At 46.2% G+C, this 20,601-nt stretch overlaps 1 long non-coding RNA gene across 3 annotated transcripts in view; it reads right to left on the bottom strand.

Moving 5' to 3' along the window:
• Window positions 1-18,164, bottom strand: part of LOC138263183 (uncharacterized) — a 41,630-nt gene extending 23,466 nt beyond the window's left edge. For all 3 annotated transcript variants that reach the window (XR_011199283.1, XR_011199282.1, XR_011199281.1), the window contains exons 1-2: window positions 17,980-18,164; window positions 16,530-16,586 (exon numbers count right to left, since the gene is read on the bottom strand). This is a non-coding gene — a long non-coding RNA (uncharacterized lncRNA). The remainder of the gene's footprint in view (window positions 1-16,529; window positions 16,587-17,979) is intronic.
• Between the last annotated feature and the right edge of the window lie 2,437 nt (window positions 18,165-20,601).

Consider the following 20,601-nt stretch of genomic DNA (forward strand, 5'->3'; position numbering starts at 1 on the left):
TGTGAGGGTCTAAGTGGGTATGTGAGTGGGTGTGACAGTGTCTGAGTGGGTTGGTGAGTGTGTGCATGAGGGTCTGAGTGGGTCTAGGAGTGGATTTGTCAGTGTCTGTGTGGGTCTGTGACTAGGTGCATGAGGGTCTTAGTGGATTTGTGAGTGGGTGCATGAAGGTATCAATGGGTCTGTGAGTGGGTGCATGAGGGACTGTGTGGGCATGTGAGTGGGTGTGTCAGTGTATGAAAGTTCCTACTTTTTGGCATGTTACCCCCAATTTCTTCATGATGTCAGTGTGTTTGACTGTGTCACTGGAGTCCTGCTAGCCAGGACCCCAAGTGCTTATGCTCTCTCTCCTTTCAAATTTGTCAGTACATCCTGGTAACCCTGTATTTCATCCCAAATTGGCATACTGGTGCACCCTTATCAGTCCCTAGTATATAGTACTAAGCTACCCAGAGCAGTCTACAGCACTGCCATTGCAGCCTGTGTGAAATGGTGCATGCACCATTTCACAGTCATTTACACAGCACCAGGTCACTTATAAGTCGCCTATATGCCAGGCCTTCCAACCGTGAAGGCTGGGTGCAAAGTACCAGTGTGTGAGGGCACCCCGGCACTAGAAGAGGTGCCCCCACATCATCCAGGACCATTATCTTGGACTTCCTGAGTGTGGGGACACCATTTTACGCGTGCACTGGACATAGGTCAATACCTATGTCCAGCTTCACAATAGTAACTCTGAATATGACCATCAAAGGTGTCTAACAACTGGGAATTGTACCCCAATAATGATTCTAGTATTGGTTGTACAATCCCATGCACTCTGGGGGCTCCACAGTGGAACCCCAGTACTGCCAAACCAGCCGTCTGAGGTTTTCCAGGCAGCCCCAGCTACTGCCACCTCACAGACAGGTTTCTGCCCTCCTTTTGCTTGAGCATCTCAAGCCCAGGAGGGCAGAAGAAAGGATTTCCTTTGGGAGAGGGGTGTTACACCCTCTCCCTGTAGAAATAGGTGTTAAAGGCATAGTGGCGTAGCCTCCCAGAGCCTCTCGAAATGCTTCGAAGGGCACAGATGGTGCTCTCCTTGCATAATCTAGTCAACATCAGTTCAGGGATCCCCATTCCCTGCTCTGGCATGAAACTGGACAAAGGGATTGACCACTCACCTGTCTATCACCACCCCAGGGGTAGTGCTCAGAGCTCCTCCAGAGTATCCCTGGGTTTTGCCATCTTGGATTCTAAGGTGGTGGGGCACTCTGGGAGCAGCTGAGTGGCCACTGCCAGCAGGTGACGTCAGATCCCTCCCCTGATAGGTGCTTACCTGTGTAGCCGACCAATCCCACTTTCAAGGCTATTTAGGGTCTCTCTCCTGGGTGTTTCTTCAGATTCAGATTGCAAAAGTCCAGAAAGAATCCTCTGCAGCCTTTACTTCATCTTCTACCAACAGAACCGCAGTTGAACCCTCCAGGAACTCTGCAAACTGCAACAAGGAAGCAAAGACTACTTCTACAACATTGTATCGTCAGCTCCTGCGGCAACTGCAACTGTTTCCAGGTCGTGCATCCTCCGAGGACTGCCTGTGTTCAGCCTGCACCAGAAGAACCGAAGGAATCTCCTGTGGAGTGACAGAGTCACTTTCCTGCTTCAGCAGGCACCTCTCAGCAGCAATGACCAGTGGCGTGGGTTCCCTCTCCAGACAACACACGTGAATCCAGCAACACGGGTGGTGGACTAAAGTGATCCACACAGTCCCAAGTTCCAGCTGTCCAGCTTGGTGCAGTACCCCCATGCAACATGTGACTTGCAGTTGCCAAGGCTTGTGTGCGACCTTCCAAGACGTTCTTCATGCACAGCACAGCTTAGGCCCTCAGCACTCCACCCTGTGATGCACAGCTTCCTGAGTGGATTCATGAGATCCGTTTGTGTCGTGCTGTATGGGCCTCCATTTGCACCTTCTTTGTCCCCGTGCTGTGGGACTTCTGTGCATGTTTCCTGGTCTTCTGAGGGCTCTCTGAGTTGCTGAGAGCCCCCTCTGTTGCTCCCTTCTGGGTAGAGGCCACCACATCCCTCCTGGTCCTGGGCAGCACCATTTTCTGCTAACTGTGAGCTTTGCATGTGCCAAGGCTTGTTGGTGGAATCCAGCAACACAAACCAGACTACAATCATCCATCTGACGTGGGACATCTTCTGCACCAACCAAGAACCCACATCTGTCTTTTTGGGTGCATAACTGACTTTGGGCCTCATTATGACCCTGGCGGGCGGCGGAGGCCGCCCGCCAGGATCCCGCCCTCCAAATTACCGCGCTGCGGTCAAAAGACCGCGGCGGGTATTACGAGTTTTCCCCTGGGCTGGCGGGCGGTTCCAGTAAAACCGCCTGCCAGCCCAGGGGAAAACGACCTTCCCACGAGGATGCCGGCTCGTAATCGAGCCGGCGGAGTGGGAAGGTGCGACGGGTGCAGTGGCACCCGTCGCGTATTTCAGTGTCTGCAAGGCAGACACTGAAATACTTTTCGGGGCCCTCTTACGGGGGCCACTGCCGTGCCCATGCCATTGGCATGGGCACGGCAGGGGCCCCCAGGGGCCCCGCGACCCCCCCTACCGCCATCCTGTTCATGGCGGCTTTCCCGCCATGAACTGGATGGCGGTAGGGGGGGTCAGAATCCTCATGGCTGCGGAGCGCGCTCCGCAGCCATGGAGGATTCCAAAGAGCAGCGGAAAGTCAGCGGGAGACCGCTGACTTTCCGCTTCTGACCGCGGCTGAACCGCCGCGGTCAGAATGCTCATTGGAGCACCGCCAGCCTGTTGGCGGTGCTCCCGTGGTCGGTGGTGGCCGCCAGGGTCAGAATGACCCTCTTTGTCTTCTCACCAGTGGCTCTTCTTTTGCACCTTCATCCGGGTTAGCAGGAGCTCCTGTTCTCCCTGGCCCCTTCAGTGCTTCTTGGACTTAGTCCCATTCTTCCACACATCTTCAGGTCCAGGAATGCATCGTTGGTGTCTTGCAGTCTCTTCTAGTTCTTCCATAACCTTCTATCACAACTTCTTGTGTGTTTCAGGAAACTTACTGTGATTTACTCCTGTTTTCCTGGGCTCTGGGGTTGGTTCTATTACTTACCTTTAGTGTTTTCTTACACTCCGAGTGCCCCTCTACACACTACACTTGCATAGGTGGGGGACCGACGTTTGTAGTCCACTATTTTAGTATATGGTTTGTGTTCCACCTAGGCCCATTACAAACTATTGTGATTTTCACTATTTGCACTGTTTTCTAACTGTTTTTACATCTATTTCTGCATTCTAGTGTATATATTGTGTATAATACTTACCTCCTAAGGGATCATAGTCTCTAAGGTATTTTTGGCATTGTGTGACTAAAAATAAAATACCTTTATTTTTGTAACATTGAGGCCCTCATTACAACCCTGGCAGTCAAAGCGGCGGTAATACCGCCAATAGGACGGCAGTAAAAAAAATGAAATCAAGACCACTGCGGAAACCGCCAACACAGACAGCCACTTTAACACACCGACTGCCACTGCGGCCGCAACAAACACCGTGGCGGTCACCGCCAACAGACAGGCGGAAGACAGTGTACCGCCCACCCCATCACAACCCGCCAATCCGCAAGCTTTTCCAGGGCGATACCAACGCCATCTAAAGCACGGCGGAAACAGGACTTGGAAGAGAAACCACTCACCTCTCGAAACTCAACAAAGAACCGGGACGCAATGGAGCCTGAGCTGCACGTCCTGCCCATGATGGTCTACCTCCTCATACACGAGGAATATCACAGGAGGCGGCGGCGACAACCACGGTGAGTACTGCACCTAGCACACAGGGGAGGGAGGGAGGGAGGGAGGAAAAAGAGAGTGACACACACACGCAAAACACACACCCTCACTGACAACACCATACACACAAAAACATGTATCAACATTATGTTTACACCCCGTTACCCCCTGGAAGAATGCAAGGAATTGAGTCAAATCTTTGATATATTAGACATAGGCAGATATACTTAACGAATCCAAAAACAGTATATACAATTATTTACAATATGTACAGAAGGCCGTACACTGTCTTTTGTAAATGTCCGTGGCCCACTGGGCCAAAAATCATGGGCAAAGCCCACACTTGACTCCTGCCTCAATACGGAGAGAACACTGCAGGGGCATCAGGTAGCAAACACACAGGTACCTCAGGGGGACGGGGAAGCGGAGGGCACCTCAGCCAGAGGATGGTACTACGCCACTGCTCCTCGAGGGGGCTCCATGCCCACAGCGATGTCCTGGGGAGTGCAAAGCCACAGTCTCTTAAGTGGGTGGGTTGCCAACTGCTTGGTCCTAGGGAGTGCAAGGCCACAGTCTCTTAAGTGGGTGGTTTGCCTACTGCTTGGTCATGGGGAGTGCAAAACCACAGTCTCTCAAGTGGGTGGGTTGCCTACTGCTTGGTCTTGGGGAGTGCAAAGCCACAGTCTCTCAAGTGGGTGGTTTGCCCACTGCCTGGTCCTGGGGAGTGCAAAGCCACAGTCTCTCAAGTGGGAGGGTTGCCCACTGCTTGGTCCTAGGGAGTGCAAAGCCACAGTGCCTCAAGTGGGTGGGTTGCCCACTGCTTGGTCCTGGGGAGTGCAAAGCCACAGTCTCTTAAGGGGGTGGCATCTCCACTGGTTCTGGAGGGGGCTTTCTGCCCAGTCTGCTTCATCCTGCCAAGGATATTGGTGGTGGGAGGCTCCAGGCCATCTTCTGCAGCCTCGGATGGCTGCCCACTGGGGATGCTGCTGCTGACAGTTGTTGTGGCGGCGTCAGGGCAGGTGGCGGTGCAGGTGGCGGTGCCTGCGGTGGGAATGCGGGCAGTGCTGTCCATCGTGCAGGTGCCGGTAGTGGTGGAGGAAGGCACCAGCCCGTCTCTTGCAGCCCTGGGCGGCTGCCCACTGGGGATGCTGCTGCTGACAGTTGTTGTGGCAGCGGCGGGGCAGGTGGCGGGATTACGGCGATGCTTGCCGCGGTACAGGTGGCGGGCTGCCGGTTCTGATGGTGGGCACCAGGCCCTCACCTGGTGTCGCTGAGGCCTGAAGTGCCTTGCCTTCGCTTATCTGCCCCTTCCTCACCTTGGCAGATGCCGCTGTGACCTTGGCACTGGCAGCTTGAGTTTTGGAGGAGGCCTTGCTGGGTGGGTTGTGCTCTTTGGCCGTGCTGCATGCTGGCCCCTTCTTCACCTTGGCAGGTGGCGGAATGAGTTGCTCTTTTGCAGGGGTTGATGGCACACTGCCTGGCCTGACGGGTGCCCCCTTTGATCCTCTGGGAGTTGCAGTGAGCACAGCGGAGGCAGACCTGGTGGCTGAGGTGCTGGGCTGGGATCTGGATACCCTGGCCCAAGGGGAAGGACGGGGGGAGGGGTAGGGAACAGGTCATCGTTAGCTAGGAAAAGTTTTTTAGACACACTGGGACGGGAAGATGGAGAGGGTTTGGGAGTGAAGGAAGAGGGAGTGGTTGTAGGAGGTGTCTTTCTGATAGGTTTGGGTGAAGGTGCATGGGATGGATGCTGTTGTGAGGTGGAGGCTGTTGGGTGGGTGGGTGCTTGCGTTTGTGTACTTTGGGAGGAGGGGGCACAGACACACTGGGAGAGGACACAGGGGTCATGTGCATGGTTGTGGGGGTGGTGACTGCTAGTGAGGGGTGTGTTGTGATGGGCGTGCTGGTGATGGAGGTAGTGGATGAGGATGTAGTGTATGCAGGTGTGAGTGGAGACGAGACTGGGAGGGAGGTGGATGAAGAGGAGGAGAGGGACACAGTGGAGGCAGTGGATGTTGGTGTGTCTGCATGGGCATGGTGCTTGTGTGAGTGCCTGTGAGATGAGGTGTGGTGCTTATGTTTGCCTGACCCACTTTTGTGTGTTGATTTGGGTGAATGCTGGTCTGAAGGTGTGCTTGGAGTAGGCTGAGGTTGAGGGGATTGGGAGTGGGTAGAGGACGTTGGAGTGGGAGGCTAGACACAGGGACAATGGCTGTCATCAGTGCTGAGGCCAGAGCCTGAAATGCTCTCTGTTGGGCTGCCACGCCAGAGTGAATGCCCTCCAGGTATGCATTTGTTTGTTGCAAATGCCTCTCGACACCCTGGATGCCATTCAGAATGGTTGACTGCCCAACAGAGAGGGATCTCAGGAGGTCAATAGCCTCCTCACCGAGGGCAGCAGGGCTGACTGGGGCAGGGCCTGAGGTGCCTGGGGTGAATGAGATGCCGACCCTTCTGGGTGAGCGGGCATTGCAAACACGCTGAGGGGCTGCTGGGAGGGTGGTGCTGGTAGGGGAGTGGTGGCTGTACCTGTTGTTGGGGTGGGCACAAAGGTCTCCGCCACCGCCAGGGAGCTTCCATCAGAGGAGGAGTCGCATCTGTGGTCTCCCCTCCTGTTGCTGTCGTGGTGCTCCCCTCGCCGTCCGTCCCACTGGTGCCTTCACCCTCAGTGATCTCGGCCTCCAGGCCCATGTGGGATGCAGCTTCCTCCGTTGCCGGTGCCTCTGCTCTTCCCCCAGATTATGCTAATGCACACAAGGACAGGGTGACAAAACAAAAAGGGGAGAGAAGAGGATACACTTGGTCAATGCCAGCAACAACACCACCGTTGGCATACACTACACACAGGGAGCAGCCCTATGCACTAGGCCATGCGCTACCAGTTACACAGCTAGTCACCAGCCCATGGGGTACAATGTCTAACACCAGCATCTGCACACCAGAAACCCACAGGATCCTGCCCAGTAGTAGATGGCCACTTACACTGTTGGGGTAGGAATGCTCCAGAGCATGCACAACAAGGGACATACACTGCCATGTTCGCCCTGGCCTAGGGGCACCCACAGCCCACATCCCCCACCCAGGTAACTCCTGAACGCGTGCAAAGTCATGACTCTGAATCTGTACTCATACCCTTGTGGCTGCTGTGATGCCCTTAAGCGCCCATCCAACTCCGGATAGGCCACCACCGGGATGTGGAACATTAGGGGGGTCATGGTGCGACGGGCACCCCTTCCACGTTGGGAAGCCAGCCCCAGCTGGGCCTCCGCCGTCTTCTTTGACAAGCGGCGCAGGTCCTCCCATCTCTTGCGGCATTGGGTGCTCTGCCTGTGAAAGACCCCCAGGGTCCGCACCTCCTTGGCGATGGCACGACAAATACCCTTCTTCTGGTGGGCGCTGACCTGCAGGGAGAAGACAGCAGAAAAAAGGGTTAGTCATACTGTCTGGACTGTCATACTCATGGCCTACCATATCCCTCCCATCCCCTCACACACATACATTGACCACCATACCTGCAGCACTCTGCCTACGACCCCTCTGCCCCCCTACATGTGGCCTATACACACAGCACTCCATACATTCATGGCCCACGTATCATGCTCACAGTGTACTCACCTGTTTGTCTGGAGGACCGTAGAGTAACGTGTACTGGGGTAGGAACCCATCCACCAGTCTCTCCAACTCCTCCAGAGTGAAGGCAGGGGCCCTTACCGAGGACAAATGAGCCATTGTCGCTTCCAGACACAGGTCACAGCAGCACTTGCAGTGTAGGTCCTCTCCTGTTGAAGGTCAGGTAGCAATTGAGTGAATAGTTAGAAAATGTCGGTCATGTCCGTGGCAGTGTGTGAAAAGCAATCACAGACATGGTGGTCTGCGGAGTCCAGCAGGCCACCATCTCTGTGATTCTAGCCATTCGCAATGGCTCGCAAATTGCAACCTACCTCATGAATATTAATGAGGTAGGTCCCTTTGCGAGCCCTTGTGAATCACAGTAAGACACTCCTGGAGTTTCATGCATTCCAATAGCGATTACTTATTTACGATCGCAAAACATCGCAATTAGGTATTCCTTATTGTAAAGAATGATACATCTGGCCCCTGATGTGCTGCTACCACTCGTCAATGGTTCCAATTAGGATAGTTATGTCTACTTTTAATGAATGTATTGTTAAACAATGGGTAGTGGTGAGGGCTGGAGCATTTGTGCAATTCTGTGAGAGTAGCATGTACCACAGAATTATGGGTTTACTGTATTTGCTGAACAATTTCCTGCATACATTTCTACATTTCAAGATTCCACCAAAAAGTTGTTTCTAGCTATAGTGGATGAGAATAATACTGCCACAAGTATGCCATATCATTTACATTCTTTGCTGCATAATTAAGAAATCTTGTCACCTAATTTTGTCCTCCTTGACCCATAATCCCAGTAGCCCTGACAATGCTGAAGCTCTGCAGAGTATGATTATGAAATCCATATTTCAGAAGAAACCATTAAATATTTTCCATATTTCAAGGTTCATTGATAAATATGGGTTTTTGCACCAATCCATTTTGTGGAGTGGAAGCACTCAAACAGGTAATAAGCAGATATATTTACTTATGAGTAGGTCATATTTTCCACTGAAAAGCCATTTTATGTTTTGCTATTTTGCACAAAACTAAAAAAATCTTACTTTCTTCTTTGGAATCTTCATTGCAACTTTTGTATGGACCAAACAGAAGAGGGCCCTAAAAAATGGGGTGGTGGGGAAGTGATGTTTCCCATTTTAACTGCTTTAGGATGCTTTGCTTCACAATACAGAAAAATGGCTGTACGGTATTACATCAGACATGGCACGTGAGAATTGGAAAACAGAACAACCTATCTCCATTAATGCTCAAACTAGAGACATGCCTCATTAACAGTGTGTGAGTGTCTAAGGATACAGTTTTACTCTAAATGTTAATAGGCTATTCTGTCTAAGGCCTTGTTTGGACTGTTTTACCAAGTTCTTGCTTTTTGCTAATCTCTTTGGGGGGAATTATCGTTTTTTTTATACCGGGCAACTTCTGCGCTCAATATTCGCTACTTAGTTTATCTCTCAAGAGAGGAGGCCTGTTAGAGCCTTCCCCTTTGGAATTTGCCTATCGACCATCTTGAGGGAATTTAGGTCAGCACACTAGCTGCTGACCTGGTATCCTGCAGGAATTGAGCCATAGAAGAGCTACGATGGGGCAATGCGGCCGCGCTGTGGACGTGTGCAGCGGGCCCGCCGATGGCACGCCGAAGGTGTGCCTAAGGCAAGCCCGTCTGGACCCATCCACGACTGACCAGGGGCCGGAGATTATGCCCCTTCTCGGTCAGTTTTGGCCCATGCTTCTTACTCCTCCGATGCCCTCCGCTTATTAGCAGGAGGACAGAATCTAAAAGGATGGAGTTGTGAATACTGTGATTGGTCACCCAGGACATCATATGGCATCACTTTTCCTCACACTACATTACAGGCGATGCGGGTTGTTAAATTTAATTCTCTGATTTGTGCACTAATTAATGCATGCTCTTTGGTTAAACATAAGACCGAAATAGAAAACTTAATTGTCCATCAAAATTTAGACTGCCTTTTCATTACCAAAACTTGGGCTAAAGAAGATTCTAGCCCTGATTCCATAGCAGCCACTCCATTAGGATATTTATTTTGTAGGCTGGATAGAATTTCAAGTAGAGGAGGAGGTCTTGCTATTATCTTTAAGTCTATTTTCTCCTGTCATTGGGAAGCCATAAATGTCACATCAGAGATGTGTGAGGGTATCTGCTGTAAGATTCATCAGAAAAATACTCTTTTATTTGAGGTACTATTGGTGTACTGACTTCCGGGTCCCTTCTCTAGTGTCCTGCAGCATTAGTCAGATATAATTGAGCCATTAACTATGTCTACCAAATGTATTGGGGGACTTCAATTTTCACTTTGATGATAGTCAGGGCCCTCACACCAATGAGTTCCTGAATTTCCATGGTGGATTTTGATTAGAAATTAAAAGTTATGACAGCCATACACAGGGCAGGTCACCTGCTGGATGGGATATTTCCACTTCATGATGACTTGGTTTTGTTGAAGAATAGGCTGCTTGATTGGACTGACCGCCATCTTCTTATTTTTAGTTTGACTAATGCTCTATGCCCTCAGCATGTTAGCCCTACCTTGAAACCAGTTAGATATTGGAACTGCATTAAGAGTCGACAATTAGGACTGGCATTGGTTTCAGGATGGAAAGTGACAATGAATCTTCCTTTTTCGGCAATGGACAGATTTAATCAGGGGGTCAATTTTGCAATTGATCAACTGGCCTGCTTAGAACTCCTCTCTCTTAAAAGTAGAAAAAAGTTAGTTGCCCCTGCTTTACTAATGATCTCAAGAGCCTGCAGAGAAAATATCACCAACAAGAGCAGAGATGGAAATTAGATCCAAACTCTGAGGAGAAAGAGAAGCTTAGACCTGTCCTTGGTGCCTACAAAGATGCAAGAAATAAAGCTAAAACCGAGTATTATACTCAGAAAATTAAGGAGGCATCAAATGCCCCTAGAGAACTCTTTAAAGTGGTACGCTCCCTTACGGTCCCCTCTACACCCCCAGAGTTGGGAAATTCTCAAGAATTTTGCAATAAGGTGGCTACTCTTTTTGAAAATGAAGTTTTACAAATTCAAGCGAGTTTTTTCATTCTGTGGGGATATCAGACCCATACGATTATTTAAATAGCACTTTAGACGATGACTGTCCATGCTGACTAATTTTCAGCCATTACAACTGGAAAGGATCAAAGAGATCATGATGGGCATTAAGTCAGTTACCCCCAGGGACCCTTGCCCTCCTCATATATTACAGCTTGTCCCTGATTTAGTATCTACAGCTCTCCGGTATTTCAGGAGGTTCCACCATCCTGGAAGGAAGCGACAGTGGTTCCCTGAAAAAGAAACCAGATGGAGCAGCACATGATCTCAAGAATCTGCGGTCCATTGCCCTGCTGCTTTTCCAGGCTAAATTTTTTGAAAAACACATTAATGAAGAACTAGACAAATTTCTTCAAGATTCTGGTAGCCTAGATTCTACTCAACATGGCTTTAGAAAAGCCCATATTATAAAATCTGCCTTCATTACCACATCAGACACTATCCGCAGATTAGTGGATGAGGGGCAAAGAGCCATCTTAGTACTATTAGACCTATCAGGTGCTTTTGATACCATCTCCCCTCATATTATGGCATTTTGTCTCTATCAAGCAAGGATCAGAGGTACAGCACTGAATATTTTGAAATTCTTTTTAGGAGAGAGATCTACCATGGTAAATTGTGTGGATTTTAAAGCACCTGCATATCCACTACCGTGCGGCGTCCTTCAAGGCTCTTCACGCAGCCCCACACTTTTCAATCTGTACGTAGCACCATTGGCCAGACTTATTTGATCGTTTGGTTTTATGGCCACTTCTTATGCTGACGACACACGACTAATCATTCCTGTTCCTAAGAACTGGGAGGAAGTTGCGGATCGCTTCCATCACTTAATGAGTGAGGTTAACAGTTGGATGGGATCTAATTGGCTTAAGATGAATGGAAATAAAATAGAGATTTTGCTCTTTGGCTCTAGTAAGGAATTGTGGAGCTCACGTTGATGGCCATCAGTGTGTGACAATTTGCCTGCCCCCGTTACTTCCACCAGAAATTTGGGAGTTATATTTGACAACGGCCTATCTTTTGTGTCTCAAGTTAACTCCATCATTAAATCCAGTTTTTGAACTCCTAAAAGTCCAAAGATTTTTTTTGCATATTTACAAAAGGAGCTTAGAATCACAGTGGCCTTGGCACTAGTAATTTCTAGATTAGATTACTGTAATGCCCTAATGCTAAACATTGACAATACCTCGCTTAGAAAACTTCAATTGATTCAAAATACAGCTGCCCATTTAATATTAGACCTTCTCCGCTCAGCTTCGGCCAGCAGAAGTTTGAAACAATTGCATTGGATACCTGTCATGAGGCGCATTCTTTTTAAAACTTTCTGTTTGACTCACAAGTCTTTGCATTTGCACGGATCTGAATATCTTTCCTCAAGGCTACATTGGTATATATGGAGCGGTCAGCTCAGATCAACAGAATCCCAGTTGGCCCATGTTCCTCGCACTCGTAAGGCCAGATGGGTGGATAAAGCATTTATTGTGGCTGCTGCCAAACGTTGGAATATGCTCCCCTTGATGATTAGAAAGGAACATCATTTTTTGGCCTTAAGGAAGCAGCTAAAGACTTGGCTCTTTCCTCAGTAGTTTTATTTTCTCTTTCTCTGTTTTCTCTTGTAGATACTCTACCCTCTATTGCTCAGCGATTCAATGCTATGGCCGGGATGCGCTTTATAAATACAAAAATACAAATACAAAATACCTTCAAGAAAGCAACTCAACTCTTTTTGTTATAAAAAATATATCTTCCTTAACTTTATTCAAGTATGCATACGTCAATAAACTTCCACATACTATGTATAGAGAAATCAATTACAATATGAGTGTTGCCATGTCCCCCAAAAAGATATAAAACCATTTAACACTTTCAAACTACATCAATACTATTCATACTGTTTATACCACAGTTAAAATTTATATCATCGTACAAACATTTTACAACACTATTATTTTCGTAAGTCAACTCAAAAATATTGCGTCAATTTATACAAAATAATCAAGAAGAAATAGTAATGCACAGTTTGCTTGTAAGCCCCTTTTTAGCAAGGGTAAAACCCTTGTATAGAGGATACATTCATAATTTTGACTTCTACTTAAACACTAAGAAAATGAATCATACTTCACTATATTCCTATCTACTTGTTGCCGACACAAATGTTTCACAGGCCCCAACGTGTGTTTTGGTGGAGGGTGATCAAAGGACCAAGCACCTTTTTCAGGGCACAAACTGCTTACTAAAAACACACGGGCAGGCAGCTCAAAAGATGTCTACAATAACAAAACTAGGATCAATAAATGACACAGAACAGAAAACTTTCACAGGTTCATGTATGTACCTCATATATATTGTAGACACAATCAAACCAGTGCACCCACTGACAAACAATCACAATAGATCAACCAAAATGAATGAGAACACATGTTGCTCTTAGGTTCTTGCTCACCTTACCAAATTGTTCCATGTACAACAACCCATTCTTTCACCCAGTACCGAAAACAGAAAACTGGTACACAAACAAGAAACAACTGTGAACTAACAAGTACACCTGAATCCATGCACAGATTGAAAATACATTTCCATTGATTCGATAATATCACATTAACCCAAAATGCAACCATCACCAGCAAATATACTTTAGGTGCTACTAACATGCTTATCCAGGGTGAGCTTCTAAGTACCTGATGGCTACAGATGAAACCAACAAGTAAAAGAATGCAAAGTTACAGTACCACTGAAAAATCCTTAATGGGAATGTGTCCAAAGCAATACACATAAGTTGTCCAAGTCAATTCAACTTGCTAGATATAAAGAATGAGAAAAATGTAATAAGGACATGTGTCTAGAGTACCTTTAAGCTGCAGGATCCCCACCCTGAAGAAGTAATACCTCTAGGACATCGGCCACGTCTAGATGCAGAAAGTTAATTGCACACTTGCTCGGACCGATCACTCGTCAAATACTTCAAAGATAGTTGAGGGGATCGTTCAAAGAACGAGACGCCTCCTCTATATGAGTAAAAAACAGGGGATAGAAACAATTAACTTAAATAAAAAAAACATCCAAGATATTAGGAGGCTCAAAATAAGGAGGGGAACAAGGGTTTTAAGAAATACCTTACTAAAGCTGGTGTACCCTCAATTGGCATACTCAACAGACAGCACTATCTCAAGCTTGTGTGAAAAACTTCTAAACAAGTGGTTTCAAACTTGTTGTCCAGGGAGCCCCGTAGGGTCTGCAAAGCTTCCTCAGAGAATCCCCGACTGCTTGCAAAATTTAATTATATTAACAAACTAATAAAGTGTATTTAAACAAAGTGGCTAAATGTATAATTGAAAATTTTAAAACATACTGCAAATGGCAAGGAAATTTAAATTGGAAGCTAAAAATTTAATTAGTATCCTCAGATTGATTTGTGGGCGAGAGTATAGTATGGACGATGTGTGGCTTCAATTAAATTTAGAAAAGCTCCAACTTTCCTATTCAAATTAAAATGTTAATTTTTAAAATGCATATTTGTTGGCAAATGAAATATAGGCACATATTTATACTTTTTGACGCAAAACTGCGCCAACGCAGTTTTGCGTCAAAAAAATTAGCGCCGGCTAACGCCATTCTGAAGCGGCATGCGGGCGCCGTATTTATTGAATGACGTTAGCCGGCGTTAGCCGCCGGCGCCGTCTGGTGTGCGTTAAAAAAAATGACGTACACCAGGCAGCGCCGGCGTAGGGGGATATGGAGCTTGGGCGTCAAGAAATGGGGCAAGTCATGTTGAGGCAATTTTTTCGCCTCAACCCGATTTGCGCCATTTTTTTTCACTCCCAACCCCCATTGAAATGACTCCTGTCTTAGCAAAGACAGGAGTCATGCCCCCTTGCCCAATGGCCATGCCCAGGGGACTTCTGTCCCCTGGGCATGGTCATTGGGCATAGTGGCATGTAGGGGGGCACAAATCAGGCCCCCCTATGCCACAAATTTTTTTTTTTTAAAACACTTACGTGAACTTACCTTAATGTCCCTGGAATGGGTCCCTCCAGCCTTGGGTGTCCTCCTGGGGTGGGCATGGGTGACAGGGGGTGTCCCTGGGGGAATGGGGGGCACCTCTGGGCTCCTTCAGAGCCCACTGGTCCCTTAACGCCTGCCTTTTGCAGGCGCTAAAAAACAGCGCAAAAGCGGGCGTACGTAATTTTTTTTGACCCGCCCACTCCCGGGCGTGATTTTTGCCCGGGAGTATAAATCCGACGCACATGCTTCGGAGTCAATTTTTTAGACGGGAACGCCTACCTTGCATATAATTAACGCAAAGTAGGTGTCCACGCTAAAAAATGACGCTAACTCCATGGACTTTGGCGCTAGACGCGTCTAACGCCAAAGTATAAATATGGAGTTAGTTTTGCGTCGAAATTGCGTAAAAAAAAAACGACGCAATTTCGGCGCAAACGGAGTATAAATATGCCCCATAATGTGTTGTTTGTATACGTGTTTTATGAATGTTTGTTTCTATATTTTTTGTGGTTCAAACCAATGACAATTTTAGGCCGGGGTCCCCGACTTCCAGTAATGATTCAGTGGGGTGGTCCCTGATTCCAATAATGATTCAGTGAGGGTCCCCGGGTTCCAGTAGTGATAATGTGGGGGTCCATTGAAGTCAAAAGGTTGGGAACCACGCTCGCACAATTTATGCAGAGACTGAGTCCAACATGTCGTCTCTGAGATAAAAATAGTTGACAGACTAGCGGGAGAAAGATGTCAGCCATTTTAGAATGTATGGCTAACAGAATGAATACATGTGAAGTAATAACAAAGCATTAAAGTAATGAACCTCTTCTTGAGACTCACCACACAATGAGCCAAAAAGAAAATCAACTAGTGTACTAAATACTGAAGTAATAATTTATATAGAATAACAACCCAAACAAGGGATGACTGGAACACATGACGATTAAATGTTGTGTCATCCAAGTGTAGCCTCTAGTATTAGAACAATGGACACCAAAATTGGGGCTGGGAAAAAATAAGCTATCTTAGAGCGTATGGGATGCCAAATAAATAAAGGCAAGCAAAAAATAACTATTCCAGTGGAATGTCCTCATTGCAACGCATCCCAAACATAAAAAGGTCGAGCAGTGTGCAAAATACAAAATCTGAAAATAATGTATTATATGAGATAGGAAATAAAGCAGGAAGATCTCATAAATAAGACAGACGGTTCATACTGAGTCCCAGTGGCAAAGGCTATCTTTGAATAAACTACTAAGTGGGTATGCCAAACATGATTATAATGCAGAGCAAGTGATGTAGATTGATTGCAAAATCAGTTGCTTCAAAAAGAAAAGGTCTAAACGCCTCTTTCTAAGACTAAAGGGCAGCTACTCGCCTATATGGACACTCCTGATAGGAGAAGAAATAGAAAGTAGCTAACGGGCTCGTCAGACAGATGGAAGACCTTCCATACAATTCCTGCAAGGATCAATACACAACCTCTAAGGCAGTGTTTACAGAGCATTTTCCAAAGGAATTATGTCATTCAGGCCCCTCCTTACCATATACCATATACAGAAGACCTCTCTTGTCTTTTTATAGGCAACATTGACTTCTTGAAACCAACAATTCTCTCCAGAATAGTCCATTTTAATACATTGTCTGTATGTTCAAGTTCTATGCAGTGATCCGCCATGGGAGATAGATTTTTCCTGTTTCCTGTTGCAAACAGACAACTTGAATTCACCATACCTGATCCTGAATTCTCTTCCTGATTCACCAACATGTCCCAAACCACACTGGCAAATAATCAGATATATGATGTTGCTTGTTCTACAGTTCATCATTGTGATGAGATTGTTGAGATCCATGAGATCTGGACATTGTCAGTGGACATGTTTGGTGTGGCTAGAGTGCAGTCACAGGTGCAGCGGTCTATATAAATCAAGCCAGTATGACAGAACTTGCTTTGCCTCGAGGACACCAACATGAAAAGAACTCAACACTTGAGCACATTACTTGCAACATGCCCACCAGAGAACAAGAGACTTCCTTACCTAGAATGAAACTCCCCTTTCATGCCGCAGCACTCAGTTATCAATCCTGCAAAGCATCTGAAAGAAAAAAGCACTGTATTTCTTCGTGTTTCACATTTTGCGTAGCCAAAGTCTAACTCTACTACAACGCAGCTATCAGAGACTGATGCTGATACCAGAAACTAATTATTAACCACTAACTACATTGTGCACTAAGGTGCTATACAGTCTACTTTAACAATTTCAGGAACTGAAGTTCATTAGAGAAGTGGAACTTTCCACACGACTTGTGTAAGAGACTTTAGGGTTGTTTATATTTGTATTGCCAATTACTGCATGAGACTATTGTGAATATGACATACCTCTATTTCCTTTCTGCAGACATTGCATAACATATTATGGGTGACTGAGAGCCTACAAATTCTCGGTGAGAAGGATCACCATTTCCTTGCAAGCGCATGGCACACCAGTACAGAGGACAAGACTAGTTGATCGCAGGCACCCATGTTGGCATATGGATTACCATATCTAAAGTGTAGGGGGAAAGAAACAAACATAGAGAAGTCAGATTGTCATGATTGTTTTGTTGTGTCTCCTAAAGGTATGACAACAGCAAATAGGTGGGAATCTCGCTGTCACAGGTGCACAGTAATGGAGATTCGGAGACGGTAATTGTAATATATGTATATAGAGTATTATTTAAGTTTTGTTGTCTGCTGAATAACAATTCTATAGTTCCTTTCTTGCTCTTTGGGATTGTCTTCTGTTTTCTTTCTTGTCTGTATTCTCATTGGATCTTTATCTTTTGTTTTTCTTCTTTTCTCAGGTGAGGACTCAGGAGGCGCATGGGGCGACAAAGAAACCAAAACAATAGAAGAGTGTTGGTGAAGAGGTAAGTATTGCCACTTTTTTCTTTCCTTCTCTTTCTTTCCCTTTTCTTTCTTTTATCTGTCTGAGTCTCTTTTCTATCTCTTTTTTTTCCCTTTTGTATTATTTTCATTTTCTTGTACTTGCTGGTCTTGCCGTCTTTCCCTTTCTGTACTTATTTCATGTTTCCTTCCCATTTTCTTTTTCTCACTTATTTTTGGTGCACGAATAAACAAATAAAAAAACAAAACAAGCGAATGCTTTTTTCTATTTTTCTTTTCTTTTCTTTGATGGCCTGCCCGTTAGTTCCACATCACTTTTGTAACAACAGTGAAAATAAGCTTCACTCTGAATAAACAAAACATCAAGAGACAAACTAAATCAATCGTAACGCGCTCGTGTCATACGATATACGTGCTGCCACAAATTCCCAGGGGAAAATCACTCTGGTTTCCTTCCCAGTTAAATTAAACAAGACATCGGCAGCAGTAACAAAAGGAAAACAAAACATAAACACAGAGCTCTTAACTGGATTTTTGTTTTTTTTCCTCCTCCCACCAATCCCGATTTGATTTCTACCCGTGTCCTGTATATAGGACTGTACCTGATGAGGCCACACTCTCCCCGAGTGTGGCCGGTCAATATGCCTCGTCGCCTCCTGGTCGTTCCACTGGTTCTCCAGACAGTCATCGGGCTGCTGTTTCTGTCGTTCCCTCGGTTCTGGCCTCTTCTCCTCTGCTCCGTAACTGTCTGTGATCCGTCCGACGTGGGACGCAAGTCCCGAGCACACTGCTGACTTCCTGCTGATGTTCTTTTCCAGTTTAAACACCCCCCGTCATCCAAAGCTGACTCCTGATTGGATGCGAGGACTTTGCCATCTGGGTCACTCGCTCCAGCCGTGATGATGCCCTCGGGGAACTGCTGGGCTGGTGCTCCGATAGCCGGCCCGGCACACTCGCCTACACCGTTATCCCCACAATAGAATTTCCCCCCTCAGTCCCAACTTTCTTTCTTGCAATTTCCCTCATGAGTAAGAGGTAGGGCTTACGGAGTTGATCCACATCATCAACATTCAGCAGATCAAGGGCAAGGTTGTGGGCTACTAAGGTAAGTCCATTATGATCTCCCGGTGCCTACGAAGATCCTGGCGATGTTTCATTTTTGCCACCTTAAATGTTTCCATCCTGGTACCCAATTATTCATGCTTCCAGTACCCATTTATGTGGACGACTGTGTATGAAGTCTGCTCCATTCTTGACTCTAGACATGTCAGGGGCAAGTTGCTTTTCCCGGTGGATTGGACCGGGTACAGGCCAGAGAAACACCCCTGGGAGACCCTCTCTAATGTTCAACATGCTCCCCATTTGGTACGTACCTTCAATTCCAGCTGTCCGCTGAAACCTCTTCTATAGTCCCCTCCACTTGGTCTCTTTTATATGGGGGTGATCTGTCATGCCCTGCACCATGGCTCTGATCACTGTGGCACTGCTCATTAACTTTTCTGTGATATCTTTGGAGTGCTGTGCTATTTGAGCACTGTTATGCACTACGTGCAATGGGAAATATGCCCCCAAACATTGAGTGCTCTGATCTGCTGACCTGCCTATAATGTATGTTGACGCTCTTATATTTAGAATGTATTACATGTATGTCCCAGAACGGAGTGTTGTGTTAGAGCACTCTTATGTTTTTCGGTCTTTGTATATTTAATGCACACATTTTTCCCTAGTCATTGCCGAACACTGTATGCTCCTACTTGCCTGCCTCTCTATATGATGAGATTTCTGAGATCCTGCGAGAGCTCAGCATTCTCGGCAGACATGGTGGGTGTGGTAAGAGTGCAGACACAGGTGTAGTGGTCTACATAAACCATGCCCATGTGAAAGAATGAGCTTTGCCTCGAGGAAACCAACGCAAGAAGAACTCAACCCTGGAGCCCATTCCTCATGACACACCCAACAGAGAACAAAAGACTTTCTTACCTGGAAACAAAACTTACCTTTCACCTGGACATCATCTCCTGCAAAGCATCTGAAAGAAACAAAAAAACTTAGTTAAAGTCAGGTATCCCATGCAGTGTATGCATATACCCTAAGTATAGCTACTAAAGCAAACAAAGAAGCCTCAAGACTCCAGCCGGTATGGGTGGTGGACTAGTTGATCGCAGAAACCCATTTTGACATAAGGACTGACACATATACAGGATTGGGAGAGAGACACCGACATGGAGATGTCAGTTTCTCATAACTGTTTTGTTTTGTCTCCTAAAGGTACAACAACAGCAACATCACACCTACACCTTTATCAACACAATAGGACATTCTCCCTCAGTTCCATCTGTCTTTCTTACAGTTCCCCTCATGAGTAAGAGGTAGGGTTTACAGAGTTGATGCACATAATCAACATGGGGCACATCGTGTTATTTTATGGTAGATCCATACCATCTCTCCGGGTTCATGTTGTAGGCTACTAAGGTAAACCCACATCCCCTGACAGTAATTTGATTGAGATCCCCCATGGTATATCCATATAAGATGTTATTGGTGACAATAGCACTGTCACAGGCATGGCATTGTCTACAACAATGCTTGCAGGTGAGTGGAAAGTCACCTGTAATTGATTTTTGAATGAAGTTGAAATCTGATGATGATATAGCACTCACTAATCTGTCCCTTAGATTTCTATTTCTTCCATATGTGAACAACGGCTTAGGAAGATTTAATTCATCTTCACTTGCATCTAATATATGCCACTGAACATGAACTATTTTTCTGATCTTGTCATTGACAATAGAATGAGGAATCAGCATACTAAATTGCTGTTGCTTTCCTGGTGTCTGGGTTCAAACATACTCTTTCTGTTGTAATATTTCACTCTCTTGTACACCTCTAATATCAATGTTCGAGGGTAACCCCACTTAAACAATTTGTCATATGGTACTTGTGCATTTCAATCAAATTACTGTATAGTGATGCAGATTCTTCTCATGTGTAAGAACTGATTGAATAGGATGCCCTGTTTTTGCCATCTCAGATGAAAGCTTTGAAAATAGAGCCAGGCATTACGAGCAATGTGTTTGATATAAAGAAAAAATTCAAGATGTCCCTGGTTATAAATCTAAATATCTAGGAACTCAACTGGGAGCGAATCTCAAATTGATGTAACATAGATTTACCCAGCTTAAGAATTCATTGAGAGTATCCTCCTCAACTTCCCAAATGAAGAT

Source organism: Pleurodeles waltl, chromosome 2_1 (assembly GCF_031143425.1).
Source record: "Pleurodeles waltl isolate 20211129_DDA chromosome 2_1, aPleWal1.hap1.20221129, whole genome shotgun sequence".
NCBI lineage: Eukaryota > Metazoa > Chordata > Amphibia > Caudata > Salamandridae > Pleurodeles > Pleurodeles waltl.